The following is a 19,557-nucleotide window of genomic DNA, read 5'->3' as shown; positions in this document are numbered from 1 at the left end:
AATTTACAGATATCGATATTTGGGAATTCTGCCATCTGATTGGCTGAGGCGTTATGAGCACAAGCTTGTTGCTGATTGGCTGCGAGCTGTGCGAGCGGTTGCAACTAGGAAGTGTTGGCTGCCATTTTGTGATTCCGTTGAAGCGAGTAAGATACAAAAAAGTGGGGATAAAGGGGGAAAAAGTGGGAAATAGAAGGGTAGGAGCATTGTAACTTCTGTGGGGTGTTTGGGGTGTGCTATATGTGTGCTATATATGGGGTGCAAAGCAAAGTATTTACCCCTACCAATGTGTAAGTGGTGGGCTACGGAAATTAAGTGAGGTATTGGGTATAGTCTGTGTAAGTAGTGTCCGGATGTGTTTATAACTACTAGGAAGAACTACTGATCTGTACTGGTATGAAAGTCCTGGGGTACGGAATATATGTGAGGTATTGTCGAGAGTCTCATGTTGCTAAGCTGAGCTGCTGCCAGAGTCTGGGATTAAAGCGTGAGCCCAAACTGTGTGTCATATGCTGTGAAGTCATGTGCTCTGGCCGCTGTGCCACATCTGTGCAAGTAGTGTCAGCATGTAGTTATAGGTACTTGGAGGAACTTTTGTTTAGAACACTGAGCTTGTGTATGGTGCTTAGGTGGTGTTTTATAGGGAGTGCGAAGGTAAATCAATATGGTATTTGTAGAGCGCAAACCACTCACCCCTATGGGTGAGTAGAGCTGGGGATCAAAGCGAGAGGTCTGTGCTGCAAAGTGAGATGGTCTGGCCGCTGCGCCACAGCTGTGTGGAGAATACATTTTGGCGAGGGTGCGGGAGTTGGCGTTATATGGCCCTAAATTAGGGGGCCTAAGTTGTAAGTTATAGGGTGGCTCTAAAAAGAGCCCTTGTGTTCATTAGTTGGAGCTACATATAAGTGCGGATGCACAGCTTCAAGTTATTCAGGAAAACTCGGTTTCCCTGATCTGTGAAGTGTACTCCATCACTTCTGTATATATCTGCCATATCAAAACGTATGTTGTTGTTGTATATGGACCCGATTTTGTGGTCTCTGAGGTATGCAGAGACAGCTTTGTTGACTTTTTTCCGAGATTTTTCAATCTGAGGACAAAATTGTTTGGACCATTTCCACTTCTGTCTTTGGCATATATTAGAATATACAAAGACAGTTTGAGGCAAAAGTAACATCAATTGTCCAAAGGTGTCCTTTATAAGCATTTCCAAATCTACCCCAGTCAATGTGCCTAGGTCGTTTCCACCACAGTGCACAATCATGAGGTCAGGGTGTTGGAGATGCAAACAGGTTTTAACCAAAGGCAACAATTGGTGCCACTTCAATCCTCTCTGTCCAGACCTTTTAATGTCCACATTTTGTAAACGTAGGTTAAGTCAATACGTCTCTGTTCTGCATACCTCTTGCACCAGAAAACATAGCTATGTCCTACGATCCACACTAGCATTTTGAAGGTATGGCTGGAAGGTATGGAAAAATGTCTGTACCTCATGCAGTTCCTTCGTAGAATAAGAGATATGTTTAAAGATGGGGAACTAGTTTCTTTTCGCATACAAAACGGTACCTGATTGGGAGATGAAAAGCATTGTTTTTTAAAAGTAGGGTGCACATTCGTTTTGTAGTAAAGTATGTTTGTGAGTGGTTAAGAAAAAGCAGTTTGCACGTACATATTATAGTACGTATTATAGGATAACATTTGCTCAACTCAACCACACCTGCTACTTGCCTTTGGAAGGCACTGTTCAAAGTTAAAACAATTGTGAACTTTCAACCTGCACGTGCCGTTAAATGTTCGAGAAAATGTTGCAAAAAAATATCGTTAGGTTTAAAAAAATTGATGAACTTTTAATCTCTACGTGTTGTAGAATGTTCTAGAAAGTTTGTTGATAGAATACGTTGCATTTCTAACTTCAATGTGTACTTGAATATTAAAAATACTATTTATATGAAAAAGTAGAAATATAGTAATAGAGAGAATTTTTGAAAGCTAAAAAGAATCAAGGAACTATTGTAATTTGTTCTTGATTACCTACTGGTAGTCGACAGTAGGTAGTTATCACTGTTAACGGTCTGAAAGTGCGGTGTTGCTCAGAGTGGCATGGTGGTGATGTGATATGGTGCTACATTCGGGTGAGGTCATTGCTGTAAAGTGGTGTGGTCTGGTGTTTGTAGCATACGTGTGCAAGTAGTGTTAGTAGGCGTTTATACCATACAGGGAGTGGGAAGCGAACTACTGACCGCAACTGTGTGTTGATAGTATACCGTAAGCAGTAAGCGAAGTAGTTACGCTTACTGGTGTAAAGACTTGGGGATGAAACCGAGCTGATTGCTGCTGCATATTATCAAGGAACGGTGTTAAAATTATCGTCGCTTTAGCGGCAGGAAACTGCCGCTAAAACGGCGATAATGGGCTTGATAATGTGCCGTAGAGAATTCAAATAGAAGCCCATGTTAACACAAGAACATGGGCTTCTATTGGAATTCTTTTGGAATTCTCTACGGCCGTTCCTTGATAATATGCCCCTTAGATTCTAGTAGAATTACATACTAACATTCTACTATGACTTACAATGGAATACTACACAGAGCACATGACTTTACAGCAATGAGCTCATAGTTTCATCCACGAGTCTTGAGTGGCGATAATTTTAACGCCGTTCCTTGATAATATGGCCCTCAGTATGTAATGTTAGAATGTAGGGCTGTCATGAGGGGAACCTTGCGGAGTTTGTACACGGTGCTGGATTAGACGGTTGCTTTGCTGTCTGCTCCTGTTGGAGTTTGTTTCAGGTGTCTTGTTTTCTTGTAATAAATCTACTTATTGGATTCACTGCTGTTTGCCTCTTCACTACATAAATTTGGCGACGAGTGGGAGAAGGCAAAAAGAAGGCACCACTTAGCAATATTTCAAAATTACTTGCGTTGTGCTGAAGACCCGTTTTGTTCGGGTAGCTGTTTCTACTCATGCCAGGGTCGTCGGCTCATTGAACTATGTCATCCAACTTCTGGTAGGATTTATATTTGTAGGTTTTGCGCTTCCTCTGCTTCTTCACTACATTCTGGTCGCTGTACTACACGTGTGTAGGAAGTGTTAGTATGCGTTTATACTAACAAAGGCATCATGGTAGTAGGGAGGGCGACCTCTCAGGCGCAGCTCATACAATGTCCCGTGGTGTGCATTCGCTGGACATTTGTATTTGCTATTAGAGGGTGGTGCATGGCTTCCACCCTGTGATAGCAAATACTTGTTCGACTACTTGAAGCGAGAGGAGGAAAACCTCGTATCGCTGTAATAGAGGGGATGCGGATGTTAAAAATGGAGAGAAAAGAACAAAAAACAAAAAGCGGGGTCTCACCCGTTCTTTTAAATGAGGCCCCTGGTGGGTGGGTAATGTTCCGTGGCCAATCCAATTATTATATTGCGGGGTCCCTGTAGGACTGGGGATCTTAATGTCACATGTAAATTAGGGGTGGAAGGGCACAGAGACGTTTTGCAGCCTAGGGGAGCGCCACCTTCCCGGGTATTGTTTACTAATTGTTCGGGGGGGGGGGGGTCGAGGCCAACTGAAGTCCGGGGATCGCCACACTCCGGGTATGTACTTAAATATGCAGGGTGGGCCTCGGCAGTCCCTGAAGCCTCGGTGGTCCTAGGCAGTGCCTTATTTGTTCTGTAATCACACCGGCAGTACTTAAGTGATTCACCCATAGAACTCTTGCAGTTCTACAATTACCCAGGCTTCATTTGTCTAATAGTCAGTTAGAATATATTTGGTGGGTGCACTCTAATATTAAATAATGTTGTCCTTAAAATCTCCTATAAACAGATGATTTTCACAATAAACAATAGACAAGTGTCGTCAGAAAAAGAAGACCTATACACTCAGTTATTTATTTGAAAAAATCAGTAACCCTTATTAAAACAGAAATAAACAGAAATGTAACTTTAATAGAACAGTATAATAAAAAAAAAATGTAGGTTGGACTCCAGTGGAAGCAGCGTAGGAAACCTGCAAGACAAAAATGAAACATAAGTATGTGTGCTATGTGTAAGAGGTAAAGAAAGGTAGTCCGAATGAAAGGACCATAGTGAGAATGGAAGGGAGGGGGAGTGGGTGGAAGGGAGAAGGGGAGGGAGAGTCAAAAGAAGAGAGGGAGGAGGAGACAGAGCGTCGGCCTATTGCACCCAGCCCTTAGTGTTTACCCTCCATCACCCGTTTGTCTAGGTCGCTGGGGTCTGCGAGAAAGAGTGTGGTTCAGCAAGTCCTTAAAATTAAATACATGAGGCCAGAGATTATGGGCCATATTATGAAGGAAGGGCGATAACATTGTTTAGGAGCTGGTGTGAACCTGGGCTTCAATGGGAATTTACAAGGGCATATTATCAACCCCTTATCGTCGCTTTAGCAGCAGTTTCCTGTCGCTAAAGTGGTGATAATGTTATCGCCGTTGTTTGATAATATAGTCCTACATTATTAGCTACGGGAAAATCGCTTGCATGCACCTGTGCACCCAGGGTGCTGCACCCCAACCCCTTCCCCCGCACTGTTCTCAATTGTAGGTCTTGCACACCGAGGCTCCACTACTCACCTGCCACCGCTGGTGTGTCCCACGATGTGTTGGTGCAAGCTCCTGGTCCGGGGTATGTTTGTCCGATAGACCAGGTCTCCGGTTGGGGACGGTGTCTTGATACTACGCTGGAAGGTGTCAGAATGCCAGGGCATCATTGCGGGGTCAACTCCCGCTCCTCCCATCTTGTGGCAATCAATGGAATGTCTGAAAAGGGAGAAATAATTTAATGGTGGAAACGTCTGGAGGTAAATGAAGGTTTATTTCAAGCTTGATAGAAAATAGGAGTTGAGTGCATTCTTCGTTTTTGAAGTACGATCTACCAACTGTTCGTGGTAATCATGGTTCAAAGAGGAGTTGGAGTGCACGAGAATACACAAGGTTAAATAATAATATGTTATGCCAACGTTCACATACAAAGGAACAGAGCGCATGCTAGAAGCATTATGTGTCCGTGTAATGCAGTGGCGGGAGCCTGTGTGCATGTATACTTAGTAAGGTGCTCACTACAGTGTCCTAAAAGCCAACACCATGTGTCTGTAGGGCAGTGCTGCCCGCTGGCTCAGGCCTACAGTACGGTCCAGCAGGTCCTTAAAATTAGACCGATGTAACTGAATGAGGTCAGAGATCACATCATTACGCATGGCAACATCGCTTTTTTGCACGTGCGCACTCAGGGTGATGCATCCCACCCCTCTCGCCGCAGCGCGCTCAATTGGAGGCCATGTGCAGCCAGGCCGCTCTGCTTACCTGCTGTCATTGTTGTGTGAGCAAACACTATGGGCAGCAGTGCACACAATTCAAATGGAGTGTTGATTGCAGAAGAGTGTACACCTCATGGATCCCTTTCGTAGACCATGGGCAGTAGGATCTCACAATTTAGAGCCCGTGTTGATTGGCAGGATGGAGTACACCTCATGGATACATTTCTTTTTTTTTCATTGCGCATTGTGATATGCGAGGTGGATGCGGCAAATCATTTGAGGTAGTGTGGAAGAAGAGGGACGTGTGGCGTTGTAGTTATCCTATTTATACGTACGCAAGTGGGCTGGGCTTGCGTACGCCAGGCCAGCGTAGGGGTGTGAAGAATTATTCCGGGGACTTGGGCGTTGTTCAGTTCCTGCCTGGCCAGGAAGTGTACTCATGTGTGTTTCTTTTGTAGTTTTGACCTTGCAGAGTGTGCAATTTAGATTAGTGTAGCATGTGTTGGGAGGGCGGAAACTATTGTTAATGAGATGGCATGTGATCTAGGATGTGCAGTCTGCCCGTGGCTGATGATGCTCCTTAGAGCCAGCAATACCCAGGCCGAAAGGCAGCATAATAATGTGCAGACGCAAACACCAGGGGCATCGTGTAACATATATTTGTTTTTTGATGGAACGTTTGAGATGCATGGCAATCGCACGTGGAAGGCTAATGTACAGAGCATGAATATTGATCAAGATGATCGTTGCATGTTGTGTGTAGTATAAGATATGTGTATACAGGAAAACACTTTTCAAAAAAGCTTTCTAAGCAGAAAAGTTGTCTCTCATCAAACGCTGTAGAGAGAATGAGTAAAATGGGTGGGGTCGTACAACTGTTACAATGGGAAATGTTATGAACCAATCAAATGCTTTTTTAAAGGTCACATGGCAATCGCACACCGAGCGCGTAAGGAGGCCGCACCCGACGCAATTTTGACAAAATATATTTATCATAATATAAGTTTATTACAGTTAGAAATATATAAATGTTTAAAATAATTTAGATTATCGCTTGCTCTCATATACTGTTTAAAGTTATTTAGATATACTTTTGAGACAAAAAAAAGGGAATGGCGTACCCGGCGCGTTACTATACGTCTGTGACGTAACACAGGGCCTGGCAGCGTGTACTCGTCGAATACGCAACGCGCAGCAGGCGCGACCCCATACATACATGACGTAACGCGTGGCTTGGTACTGCATATCCGTCGGATACCAAAGTAGTACCTGGGGTGACTTCATGCGTATATGATGTTACGCGGGACGCAGTGCCACGAACTCGTTGGATACGAAATGCGCATCATGCGTGATGTAATATGTGACATCATCAGCAGTGCATTACGGGCGCGCGAGTTATAGTTAGCTCAACTAACTATAACTATAACTAAGGGTGGGCGTAGTTCGCGAAGTAGCACTTCGCGAAGCTACGCAAAGTGAAGTTCGCACTACGCGAGCTACGCGTAGCACTTCGCGAACTGCGAAGTAACATGTTCGCACTGTGCAAGATGTTGTTTTCAATGATTGCACAGTGCGGACAAGCAACCGGCACTGTGCAATCATTGAAAATGGCATCTTGCACAGTGCGAGCTGTAGTTTTCTGCTGCTCGAGTAGATTTTTACTCGAGCTGCAGCTTTCTCAACGCGAACTGGTAGTTTCTCATCGCGAGCGGTCGCGAGCATACGCGACCCCTCGCAATGAGAAACCTGACCTTCTCGCGTTGGGAATCTCGCCGGGAGGTTTATTTTCCATGCTCGCGATCGCGAACAAGGAAAAAGTCTCGCCAGGATGTCATTTTGCTTGCTCGCGGTTGCGAGCAAGCAAAAAATGACCGCAGCACTACGCAACACTGCGCTACGCGTGTTCGCACTGTGCTACGTGCAGTTCGCGTAGTGCGAAGTAGCGCGAACTTCGCAAACTACGCGAGCGTAGCGTAGTGCTTCGCCCAGGCCTAACTATAACTAACTATAACAGGCGAATTTCTCTGGTTTTATATGAGTCAAATGTTCAACTAACTATAACGTCCCTGAAACCTATGTTTTTTGTAGTGAATTTCAAAGGTTTTTTAAATGCTAATTCCTAACTATAACGTCTGTAAAATCTATGGTTTTTTCAGTGAATATATATATATATATTCGTATATATATATATATATATATATATCAAACCAACGAGTTGCCTGCTGAGAGAGGACCACACACAGGTAAGTTTTCTTTGGTCACCATTTATTGAGCAAAGGCAATCACAGCCACGAACATCGCTCCACATCAAATAGTCCTCCTGACGCGTTTCGTGCTAAGGGAGCACTTCTTCATGAGGTATTGGACTACCAAGGAATGGAACCGGCATTGTTTCAAGCACGACATTTAAAAGATAACTTCCCCGCCCTTGTGGGCGTGGCCGCCCCTGCGGCCTGATGGTCGATGTAGTGCTTATCTTACTGCAGTGAGTTGCAAGGTTCCACCCTCGTTAATTGAAATGAAATCCCAAGTGGGGTATGCAGATCGGCATGCAGGTTTCAGGATTGCCGCTTAACTTTCCTCAATCACCCTTCCTGTTCCAAAGCCGAAATGCCGGTTGACACATCAGCGGGACTGCGCCAAGCGCAGCGGGGTCACTCTCGCAGCTCAGGCGGGGCCGCTAAACATCAAACCAACGAGTTGCCTGCTGAGAGAGGACCACACACAGGTAAGTTTTCTTTGGTCACCATTTATTGAGCAAAGGCAATCACAGCCACGAACATCGCTCCACATCAAATAGTCCTCCTGACGCGTTTCGTGCTGAGGGAGCACTTCTTCATCTGGTATTGGACTACCAAGGAATGGAACCGGCATTGTTTCAAGCATGAAATTTAAAAGATAACTTCCTGCCCTTGTGGGCGTGGCCACCCCTGCGGCCTGATGGTCGATGTAGTGCTTATCTTACTGCAGTGAGTTGCAAGGTTCCACCCTCGTTAATTGAAATGAAATCCCAAGTGGGGTGTGCAGAACGGCATGCAGGTTTCAGGATTGCCGCTTCACTTTGCTCAATCACCCTTCCCGTTCCAAAGCCGAAATGCCGGTTGACACATCAGCGGGACTGCGCCAAGTGCAGCGGGGTCACTCTCGCGGCTCAGGCGGGGCTGCTAAACATCAAACCAACGAGTTGCCTGCTGAGAGAGGACCACACACAGGTAAGTTTTCTTTGGTCACCATTTATTGAGCAAAGGCAATCCCAGCCACGAACATCGCTCCACATCAAATAGTCCTCCTGACGCGTTTCGTGCTGTGGGAGCACTTCTTCATGAGGTATTGGACTACCAAGGAATGGAACCGACATTGTTTCAAGCACGACATTTAAAAGTTAACTTCTCCGCACTTGTGGGGGTGGCCACCCCTGCGGCCTGATGGTCGATGTAGTGCTTATCTTACTGCAGTGAGTTGCAAGGTTCCACCCTCGTTAATTGAAATGAAATCCCAAGTGGGGTATGCAGAACGGCATGCAGGTTTCAGGATTGCCGCTTCACTTTGCTCAATCACCCTTCCTGTTCCAAAGCCGAAATGCCGGTTGACACATCAGCGGGACTGCGCCAAGCGCAGCGGGGTCACTCTCGCGGCTCAGGCGGGGCCCCTAAACATCAAACCAACGAGTTGCCTGCTGAGAGAGGACCACACACAGGTAAGTTTTCTTTGGTCACCATTTATTGAGCAAAGGCAATCACAGCCACGAACATCGCTCTACATCAAATAGTCCTCCTGACGCGTTTCGTGCTGAGGGAGCACTTCTTCATGAGGTATTGGACTACCAAGGAATGGAACCGGCATTGTTTCAAGCACGACATTTAAAAGATAACTTCCCCGCCCTTGTGGGCGTGGCCACCCCTGCGTCCTGATTGTCGATGTAGTGCTTATCTTACTGCAGTGAGTTGCAAGGTTCCACCCTAGTTAATTGAAATGAAATACCAAGTGGGGTATGCAGAACAGCATGCAGGTTTCAGGATTGCCGCTTCACTTTGCTCAATCATCCTTCCTGTTCCTAAGCCGAAATGCCAGTTGACACATCAGCAGGACTGCGCCAAGCGCAGCGGGGTCACTCTCGCGGCTCAGGCGGGGCCGCTAAACATCAAACCAACGAGTTGCCTGCTGAGAGAGGACCACACACAGGTAAGTTTTCTTTGGTCACCATTTATTGAGCAAAGACAATCACAGCCACGAACATCGCTCCACATCAAATAGTCCTCCTGACACGTTTCGTCCTGAGGGAGCACTTCTTCATGAGGTATTGGACTACCAAGGAATGAAACCGGCATTGTTTCAAGCACGACATTTAAAAGATAACTTCCCCGCCCTTGTGGGCGTGGCCAACCCTGCGGCCTGATGGTCGATGTAGTGCTTATATTACTGCAGTGAGTTGCAAGGTTCCACCCTCGTTAATTGAAATGAAATCCCAAGTGGGGTATGCAGAACGGCATGCAGGTTTCAGGATTGCCACTTCACTTTGCTTAATCACCCTTCCTGTTCCAAAGCCGAAATGCCGGTTGACACATCAGCAGGACTTCGCCAAGTGCAGCAGGGTCACTCTCGCGGCTCAGGCGGGGCCACTAAACATCAAACCAACGAGTTGCCTGCTGAGAGAGGACCACACACAGGTAAGTTTTCTTTGGTCACCATTTATTGAGCAAAGGCAATCACAGCCACGAACATCGCTCCACATCAAATAGCCATTGAAATTCCCCCGTTATAGTTAGTTCAGATAACTATAACTCGCGCGCCCGCAATCCACTGCTGATGACGTCACATATTACATCACTCATGACATGGTCAGTGGCATCACTCATGACATCACTGATGACATCATCCTTGTGATAGAGTGGCGGTCGCGCGAGTTATAGTTATCTGAACTAACTATAATGGGGGAATTTCAATGGTTTTGTACGAGTGAAATGTCCAGCTAACTATAACATGTGTGAAACCTATGATTTTTTCAGTGAATTTGCAAGGTTTTTTAAATGCTAATTCCTAACTATAACGTGTGTGAAACCTATGGTTTTTTCTGTGAATTTGCAAGGTTTTTAAATGCTAATTCCTAACTATAACGTGTGTGAAACCTATGTTTTTTTTAGTGAATTTGTAAGGTTTTTTAAATGCTAATTTATGTATGTATTATCATATTTTTTATATATTTATTTTACAATAAACTACCTATGTATATAGTTATAGATTGACTGTATCCTGTAATATGGAATGGCTCAGCTCTTTTTTTTTTTAATTTGGATAAAGTTGAACAGCATAGTTAATATCTTCTATAAACTTATAAACATTTTAAAATGTTTTTTTTTTTTTGAGGAACGCACCATGCGCGCACCGGCAATTTTTTTTATTAAACGAAATATTTTGTTTTTTATTTACGAGATCCTTTAGGGACCCCCTGAGAAGGTCTAGGGAGTCAGGGAGTGTCATCCCTGCCTCCTTTTCATGTTTTAGAAATCGGGTTAAAAGTAATTCATTTCTGATGTGTGCGTGCACCGTGGGTGCACCGCCAATATTTTTTATTAAACAAAATGGGTTTTTTTGATTTACGAGGTCCTTTAGGGACCCCTGAGAAGGTCTAGGGGGTCAGGGAGTGTCTTCCCTGCCTCCTTTTCATGTTTTAGAGATCGGGTTAAAAGTAATTCATTTCTGATGCGTGCGTGCACCGTGTGCACATACGTGCGAGCACTGTGCGCGCATACGTGCGAGCACCGTGACTCGCATACGTGCGAGCACCATGCGCACGTGGCAAGTCATGTGATTACGAAATAACACTTTTCATTGGTTCATAGTAGTTTCTGTTCCAGAATCTTCAAACACCACACCCACTCCCCTCACTATTTCTTCTTATTTCCTGGGACAAGGAGCTGAACAGCTATTCTAGTTCAATTTTACTTGAAAATGGCAGAACAGCAGTCTACTTCAGGGAGTGAGGAGGAGACCTTTGTGGTACCACCAAGGCAGACCAAACAAAAAGACTCTTTTATCTGGAAATTCTTCACCTTTCCAGAGGGCCAAACGAAGGTGAATGCCCCGAAGGTGACATACTCGTTTAGTATTTATTCAATGTTGAGACACTTCAAGTGCATCCTGTACCTTATGCTCGAGAGTCAACTAGAGCCCTAAGAGACAACCCTCCACCTGCTCAGCCGAGCACATCATCTGCGGCCGCAGATTCTCCATGTACCAGGTCACTGGACATCCGCCCACTTTTCCAGAAGGTGCACATACATTGTAATGTGTGCAATGCTGTTCTTTGCTACGCTGAGAGCAGTATTAACTTGATCGAAAACAAAATACAGCAGCACACATGCTCCAGCCCATAATTTTTTTCATTTATTATTTTTGTTCCAGTTGAACAGTTTTTCATTACCAGTTTTTTTTGGTGCTCTAAAAAAATAAAAAAAAATACAAAATTGTTAAAAAACGAAAAAAAAAAATACAAAACAAAAAAGACAAAAAAAACAGTTCTTTTCAGAACTCACTTCACTTCTCCAAGAAGAGCTATATTCCTAATATACTGTGTTGTAATTTTATTGAATGAATGTGTAGTGTATACATGAATGATTGAAATGACTGAGTGAAGAGGAGGAAAGGACAGACAGAATGAGTGAGAAAAGGAAAGTATGATCAGTCATGAAAGAGAAGTGAAAGACTGACTGCAACAAAAGGACTAAGGGTAGAGGATACAGGTAAGAAGAGTGAATGAGTAAGGGAATGGCAGTGAGTAATGGAGAGTGATGGAGGGGGAGTGATAAAAGGGGAGTAAGGGACGGAGATAGGAAAAGGGAGTAACAGATGAAGCGGATGAAGTACAGCAGGGTAAAGGGATTGAAAGTAAGAGAAGTGGAGTGATGGTGAGATAAGGGGTATGAGGATTACAAAAGGGGGTAAGGGAAAGTGAAAGATGGGGAGTGAGGGGATGGAGGGATTTAGGAAACTGGAGTGAGAGAAAGGGAGTCAGGATTTCAATGAGCAAAGGAGAGTGAGGGAGAGTGAAGGAAAGAATGCGAAAAGATGAAGGGGTGTGAGATACAGACAGAAGGAAGTGAAGTAGGAGAATAGGAGTGACTATGAGTAAAGGATAGTGACAGTTAGGGAAGGTGAGGGAAGGAGAATGACAGATAAGGTTAAAAAATTAACATAGATGGAAAATGAGTGATGGAGAGAGGAGGAGTGGTAGAAACAGAGATGTTAAGGAAATTAAGGGTAAGACAGACAAAGGGAGACAGAAACAGAGACCGAGAGCAAGAAACTGAGAAGGAGTAAGGCAGTTAGAATGACTGAGACATATGGAGACAGGGAGAGAAACATGGTTGAAAAAATAGTGATGGAGGCAGTACACCTAGGGGAGTAGTAGAGAAGGAGTGAGGGAGTTACGAAATAGCAGTATAGGAAGAAGAGAGAGGGAAGGGGAATGAGAAAAGCAGAGTGAGGAGAAGTGAAGAAAAGGGAGCATGAAAGTGAAGGGGTGAGAAATACAGGTATTTTAAACTTACCTGACCAACAAAATAACTTAATTAGAAATAAATGGGTTTTTTTAATTACAAGAAAAATTGATTCAATTTCCTAAATTTTCTTTCTAGATCTGAAAAAAAAGAAAAAAAGTAGTAATATTTAACAATACATTTTAGAATACAGTACACATATTTTCATATTTAACAAAGTATTTTTTTGCCCTTTTTTTGCTGTTTTCAGAATATATTGAATTTCACTGAAAATAGTGATATCAATTGCATTCATCACTTAACAGCGGGCAAAAAAATAAACAATCTGAAAGATTGTTTAAAAAAGCCCTGAATCTATCCTCAGTAAAACATACCTTGTTAGAAATGTAACATATATATTAAAAATATATTCTAAGAACAATAACTATTTGCAATAAATAACGTCTGTAAATCTTGTTGCTTAAGCACATACACCAAAATATTATCTGTCAAAGAAGTCCACAATAGAAACATTAACCTTTCCATGAGGCCAAATGGTAATTTTTAACCCCTTGCATGCTTCTGACGGAACCACTCCGTCATGAGCCACGGGCGCCGTGTGCTCATGACGGAGTGGTTCCGTCATGGTGCGGCCGTTGGCGGCCGCTCCGCCCACGTGGCGCTGTTTCCCTGCCTGTGCGGGCGATCAGCGCAAGTGGGTGGAGTCATGACGGAACCACGCCGTCATGAGCACAGCTCGCCCGTGACTCATGACGGCGTGGTTCCGTCATGAGCGTGGCGGCGCCGCGCTTACCTCAAACCCCCCCAGCGCTGCGGCGGAATTCGCGCCGCAGCGAAGGGGTTAAATCCTTTTTAGGTGAAATATCCAATGGTAATCCTATAAAATCGAAATAATGGTTTCTTCAGATGCTGCAATTTGTATCTAAAATTTTGGTTTTAGAAAAATTAAGTAGGAATTTGGTAATTCTGCAGGCAAACGTTGCATGAAAATCAATTGAGAATCATTACACAGTGTCCAGCCTTTTTCACATTTTAGATAAACTGTGTAATGACCAGAAGTTATAGAAGGTCCATCATGGAAAGTTATTGCAACTGCAACAAAAGTCTTTCCTGATATTGATAATTGATTTCCTGCAAACTTCTTTATTAAAGTGTCCAATTTTGTTCCATCAGCTCTACAACGTTGCATCATTAAAATTATATACTGTCCATATTTCTTTAAAAATAACGTTGATAACATTTCTGATTTACATTGAGAACATTCCATGTTGTGATTTGCATCTTTAAATAATTTACAAAAAAGTCACTGATTTACTCTCTGGTAATGTTAAATGTATGAACCTTTCAGAATCAACATTAGTGCTGCATGTGTTCATACAGTTTTCACAACAATGATCCCATTTATAAGAGAGACCAAACATATTTTCTATTTCTACCCCTTCATCTTCCAGTACCATAAGCATATACATTAAGAATTCCTGTGCATCTTGCTGGACATTTTGTGTAAACTGTGTACATCCAGAACATACATCTAAAAGATTTCTAACATCAGAAGCACTTTCTATTTTAGTTTTATCATTACTCAACTTCTCATAAAGGAAACTCAGCAGAGAAAAAAATCTTTTTTCATGATTTAGTATTATCTGCTCTTGCAAACTTTCAAGATTAAATACAACATTCAGCCCTACATTAGCGTAGCAGTTGACACCAGAGCTATTTTCAAAATGACAACCAACAACCTCTTCAACATTGTCCTTTTTCTTTTTGCTTGCAATCACATCACTCTCTTTTTGTTTTCTCTTCTGTACATCCTCATTACTGATATTCTCAATTCTCCTTTTCCGACAAACAACACGTTTTTCAAACACAGGATACTGACCTAAATGAGGAGCATAGCTTCTTCTTAATCTATTATACTCCTTTACACAATTTGCATCAGCACTAACTTTTGAGTCATCAATGTCTATCATGAATAAACCAGATCATTTTTTCACTCGTATGCCATATCTTCTTTAAACACACTAGATCCAATGTTTACAAAAGCACTATCTACAGTTAATCCTTGAGATTTGTGAATAGTTACAGCATATGCTAGTGAAAACGGAAACTGCTTCCTACGTACATATAAGTCTTTCACAAGCAAAAAACGAACTGAACAACGACTAATGTCTTTAACCTCTTCAATCTGATCAAATTTTATTTTAAAAAATTCAATTCCATCTTTTTTCTGGTAATTAATAAAACCCACAACTTTACCCATAGCTCCATTCACTAAACCTTTTTCTACATTCAAATTACGTCTTAAAATTACTTGACAGTTCATACATACATAAAGATTCTTTTCTAAACCAGCTGTTTGATATGTTTTTCTCTAGAGAATCCAATTTAGTTTTCAATTTGCCTGTCAATATAATAGTTATTCCTTCATGCTGTATTTTATCCACGGCTTCCATTTTCATAATCTCTTCATTTCCCAATTTCAAAAGTTCTTCATTGAATATAGAGCATTCATGTAGTGTTGGCATTAAGCAGATTACAGTATTTTTTTCTGCAATTTTCTTGTATATTTTCTCTGGAACTATTTGTTCTGTTGGAAACAAATTACATAGCAATCAACTCTGTAAAGCTTTTCTGCCATGTTCTGTGAGTAGTCCAATTCTGATATCTTTGAGAATACTTGCATGATCATCATCATTTGCTTGCCGCATATTGGTAATGAGTTCTTTGTTCTCAAAGTATGACCAAATATTCACATTACCTATACTTCCCAATGACTTTTTCGTGTCTTCATGTGCAAGAGTATTAAATACTGGTTGTCCTTTAACTGGAGTGAGCTGCAGTAGATCCCCAAAAACTATAACATGTTTTCCTCCAAATAACACATCATAGTCTGTCTTTAGAATTTGCTGCATTCTTAAATGCACAAAGGCAAGCATTAAGTTTGATACCATGCTTACCTCATCAATAATGAGAACTTTCATTTTCTTCAACACTCTTGAAACTTCAAAACATGCTTCTCCTGTTAGCTTGTGGTATTCTATTTTGTTCTCATGCTCTACTGGTAACATTAGCAAACGATGTAAGGTAATTCCTTTTATGTTATATGCTGCTAACCCAGTTGGAGCAGTAACAACACAAGACAAAATGGTGAATCAGTTTTCTTCTGTAGGTAGCTTCTAATTACTTTAATTAAGAAACTTTTTCCAGTTCCAGCGTGTCCACTCACATACATTCTGATTGGTTCAAATGATGTGCATGAGCACTCTTTATTTTCATGTAGTAATCCATGATCAATTTGTTTTGTGACTTCTTCATAAATAGCTCTGAAAATCTCCAAGTAATTCATCCTCTGACCGCCATGGTTTAAACAGCTGTAAAAGTGCTAAGTAGTAAAATTCCTTTTTGTCAGTGGTGTCGCAACTCAGCTTCCTGTGATTAATCAAACTTCCTTTTGTTTGTTTCACCAAACATCCTTCCTCACCAATGACTTTATATTTTCCATTGTTGATGTCTTCTGTGGCATTCCGTGTAAAAATTTAGTTCTGCAGCACTTCATAGAGACACATGTTCTCAAGATGATGACTTCTGTTTGGGTAATATGTGTCCAACATATTTGTTTTCAAAATGTCTGTACTTTCTGGTTCGTTCTCTGCTAAATATTCAATTTCTCGAATAGATTTCAGTACCCGATTTCGCATTCCTGCAAGGCCTAAACTTACCCAAATTATTCTTCTGGATTTGGAGTACAGACTTGCAGATGATAACCTATCTGAGCATTCGTATGACCCAATTTCTTGATGCGATAACATCTTTAAATTGAAACTGTATAGCTTTTTACTGACAGTCTTCTCGTGAGAAATCTCTTCCCACATTTCTTTCAATTCCGTTTTCTCAGATTTAGTGATGTAAGATGTGACATACCGAGCAACAGCAATAGAATTGTCAGCTACATACTGAATATCCATGTTAGCATTCCACATGGATAAAATGACTGGGTTGTAGTCATTTATATATTTTGACTCTTCTTTTGTTCTTAGGTTGTAGGTATTTTTCGGAGATTTTCTTGTAATGGTATGTCGCACAGCTGACATAAAACTGTTTACTCTTCCTTTTGAAAGAACAGGTCGTGGAAATCCAAATCGACATTTTGTGTAGAATTTATCTTTACTCTTGTACTTTCGTCAACAGTATTTTCCACACCGATGACTTTGGAAACGTAAAACTTGCTCTTTTAAGTTTTTTTCTTCTGTGCTTTTAGGTATAGCACATGTTGCATATTGTTCAATGAAAGATAAAACTGCATCATCAGAATCTGTTCAAAATTTTGGGGCATCCTCGATCCACAACAGCATATGAATATGAGGAGCACCTCTTGCATGGTACTCTTTTCTCCAAAAGAAATCCACAACTTCTCCAAGAGGTGGATTTTTTTTATTGCAGATGAAGGACATCATAGCCTCAAATCTATGATTGAAATATCTGCAAACATTAACCGGATCCAATGAGCACAATTCTCCTGCTGTCTTGTATTGGATGTTTTCAATATTTGAATTTGCCTCTCGAAGAAAATCCAGTAAATCATCCCAAGCGTACTCAGCACAGCTTAGGGTAAGGAACCATGTAGGAGTTCCTAAATTCCGTAACATACATTTCAATTCTCCATGGCGTCGGTACCAATATTCATTAGTTCCACGCTGACAAGCCATCAGATTAATCAATTGAGATTCCAAATGATCATCTCGCTGTTGCACTTTGTTCATAAAATCCTTTGCAGACACATTATGTAGATGTACTCCAGTTTTTAAAATGTGATTTACTGCATAAGATAGTGCAGACAAGTCACTTTCAAATAAAAGATGGAACAAATAAGGAATACTTTGACAAAATCTTGGATCTTCTGCATATAATCTTGTAGTCCGATACTCAGAAGCAGGAATCTGTACTGGACGTTCATCATATCGTCCACCTTTTCCTGTAGGAAACAGCTGGGGAAAACAACGAGCTTCCAAGCTCTCCTCCCATACACTCACGGGAGTTCCTTTTGCTTTTTTCATCTGAAACAGATCAATAGTGTTTCCCATAACTTCTTTAGAATGAAGAGGATGTATGCTGAAATGTTGATATATTTCTTCTTCTTTTGACTTATCCACTTTTTCAATTTGCCCAGTTGGTATTCCTGTGTCTGCTAGTAAAACTTCTTCATCTTCATCCATATAAATTGATTCATAGTACTTATTATTTCTTTTCAAATATAAATTTGCTCTTTGTACTTTTCGTACATCTACTAGCTCCTGCCAAATTTTCTTATTCTTTGTAGGTACACCATTAACCAGAATAACTAATGGTTCAGTTTCCAAACTATCTGCATCAATTGTTTCAATATTTTTTTTCACATCTAATGGCAAATAGACAACTCTTCCTTTTAAACCTCTTTGTAAATCTGAAGGAGGAAATTTACCTGTTTTGGGCTCCATTCGAACTATAGTCTGAAACGGATGGACTCATTGAATGAGTATAGGCTCATACGTATTTAAATCACTAAGTTCTGCAGGAATTTCCACCAATTCTAAATTATTATGTACAGCTCTAGCTGGCATTTTATTTTCTTCTAACTTGTTATAACAGTATTTACAAATACGCTGATCTTCACCCAAATCAAAACAATTTTCCAGAAACAAATATGTAGCAAAATCCTTCCACTCATAATTATTTTCTTTTTCACTTTTTTTTTATAGAGATCAACATTCCTTGTTTGAGTTTTATAATGGCTTCACCGGCAACAAATACAAGTAATATTTGGTCTTTCATTAGAGATGATAGAACATTTTGTCATTTGATCTTCAAAATTTTTACTAACAGTGGGTTCTACATTCTCTTCCACATTTTCTTCAATAACTGAGTCATTTCCTGCACTTTCTTGTTCTGGACCAAAGTAACAAAACTGAATATCATCAGTAACCTTCTCTACATCTGATACAGATTCACGCAACAGAGCACTATTCAACTCATTTAACTTTAGTGCTGGACTTTTAGCAAAATACAATCTTCTCACAAACTTTCTCATTTCAGTATGATGTACTGCCAGCATCCTAAAATGGTGAAAAACACTGTGACAAACTTTCCTAGAAAGACAAGCCAGAGAATGTCCTTGCAAACCAGTATTCTTTCTCACTCTGCATGGATCTAGTCTTTGAAGCACCTTAATCTTCTGTTTAACACTTTTTTTTACTATATTCTCTTAGAAAGTCACGTAATTTATCAATAGATTCTTGTCGTACAGTACAAATACTACTACAATTCCAAGTGTACACTGGGGCTTTAGGACGTTTCCCCATAACCTCATCAGCTAACACTTCTTCTTCATTTCTTGGAACCATTTTCTCCTTTTCCATTACACAACCATCTTTAACTTCATAAATTCGACCACTGGTGTCAACTGCATGCAGCAAACTATTACTTTGAAGATAACTCTCTTCATTAAAAAATGGTTCAGCACTTGAACTATTCTTCCATTCTCCTAAGAACACATTACAAAAGTTATTTTTTTCACTACTCTTTTCCTTTTGCTTTTTGACTTCATTACATTGACTATTTTATCTAATGTACGGATCCTGTTCAAAATTAAAATGAATAGTTTTCTTTTTAATTCCAAAGCCTTTGCAACAATTGATTCAATATGTTTATTTTTCTTATAAAATATTGCTTTCTTCCTATATTTTTTCACATCCTTTAGCAAATTGAACACCACTCTTCTCTGAAACATTTTTTGACGAATGTTTTGAAATTCTG

General features: G+C 41.2%; 1 long non-coding RNA gene across 1 annotated transcript in view; it reads right to left on the bottom strand.

The window, feature by feature from the left end:
- Positions 1-3,910: 3,910 nt before the first annotated feature.
- Positions 3,911-19,557, bottom strand: part of LOC146830290 (uncharacterized) — a 40,063-nt gene continuing 24,416 nt past the window's right edge. Inside the window, exons 2-3 of the long non-coding RNA XR_014961145.1 lie at positions 4,590-4,775; positions 3,911-4,009 (exon numbers count right to left, since the gene is read on the bottom strand). This is a non-coding gene — a long non-coding RNA (uncharacterized LOC146830290). The remainder of the gene's footprint in view (positions 4,010-4,589; positions 4,776-19,557) is intronic.

Source organism: Triturus cristatus, chromosome 5_1 (genome assembly GCF_964204655.1).
Source record: "Triturus cristatus chromosome 5_1, aTriCri1.1, whole genome shotgun sequence".
Classification (NCBI taxonomy): domain Eukaryota; kingdom Metazoa; phylum Chordata; class Amphibia; order Caudata; family Salamandridae; genus Triturus; species Triturus cristatus.
Note: the sequence above shows the minus strand (reverse complement) of the source record. Positions and strands in the feature narration are given on the sequence as shown.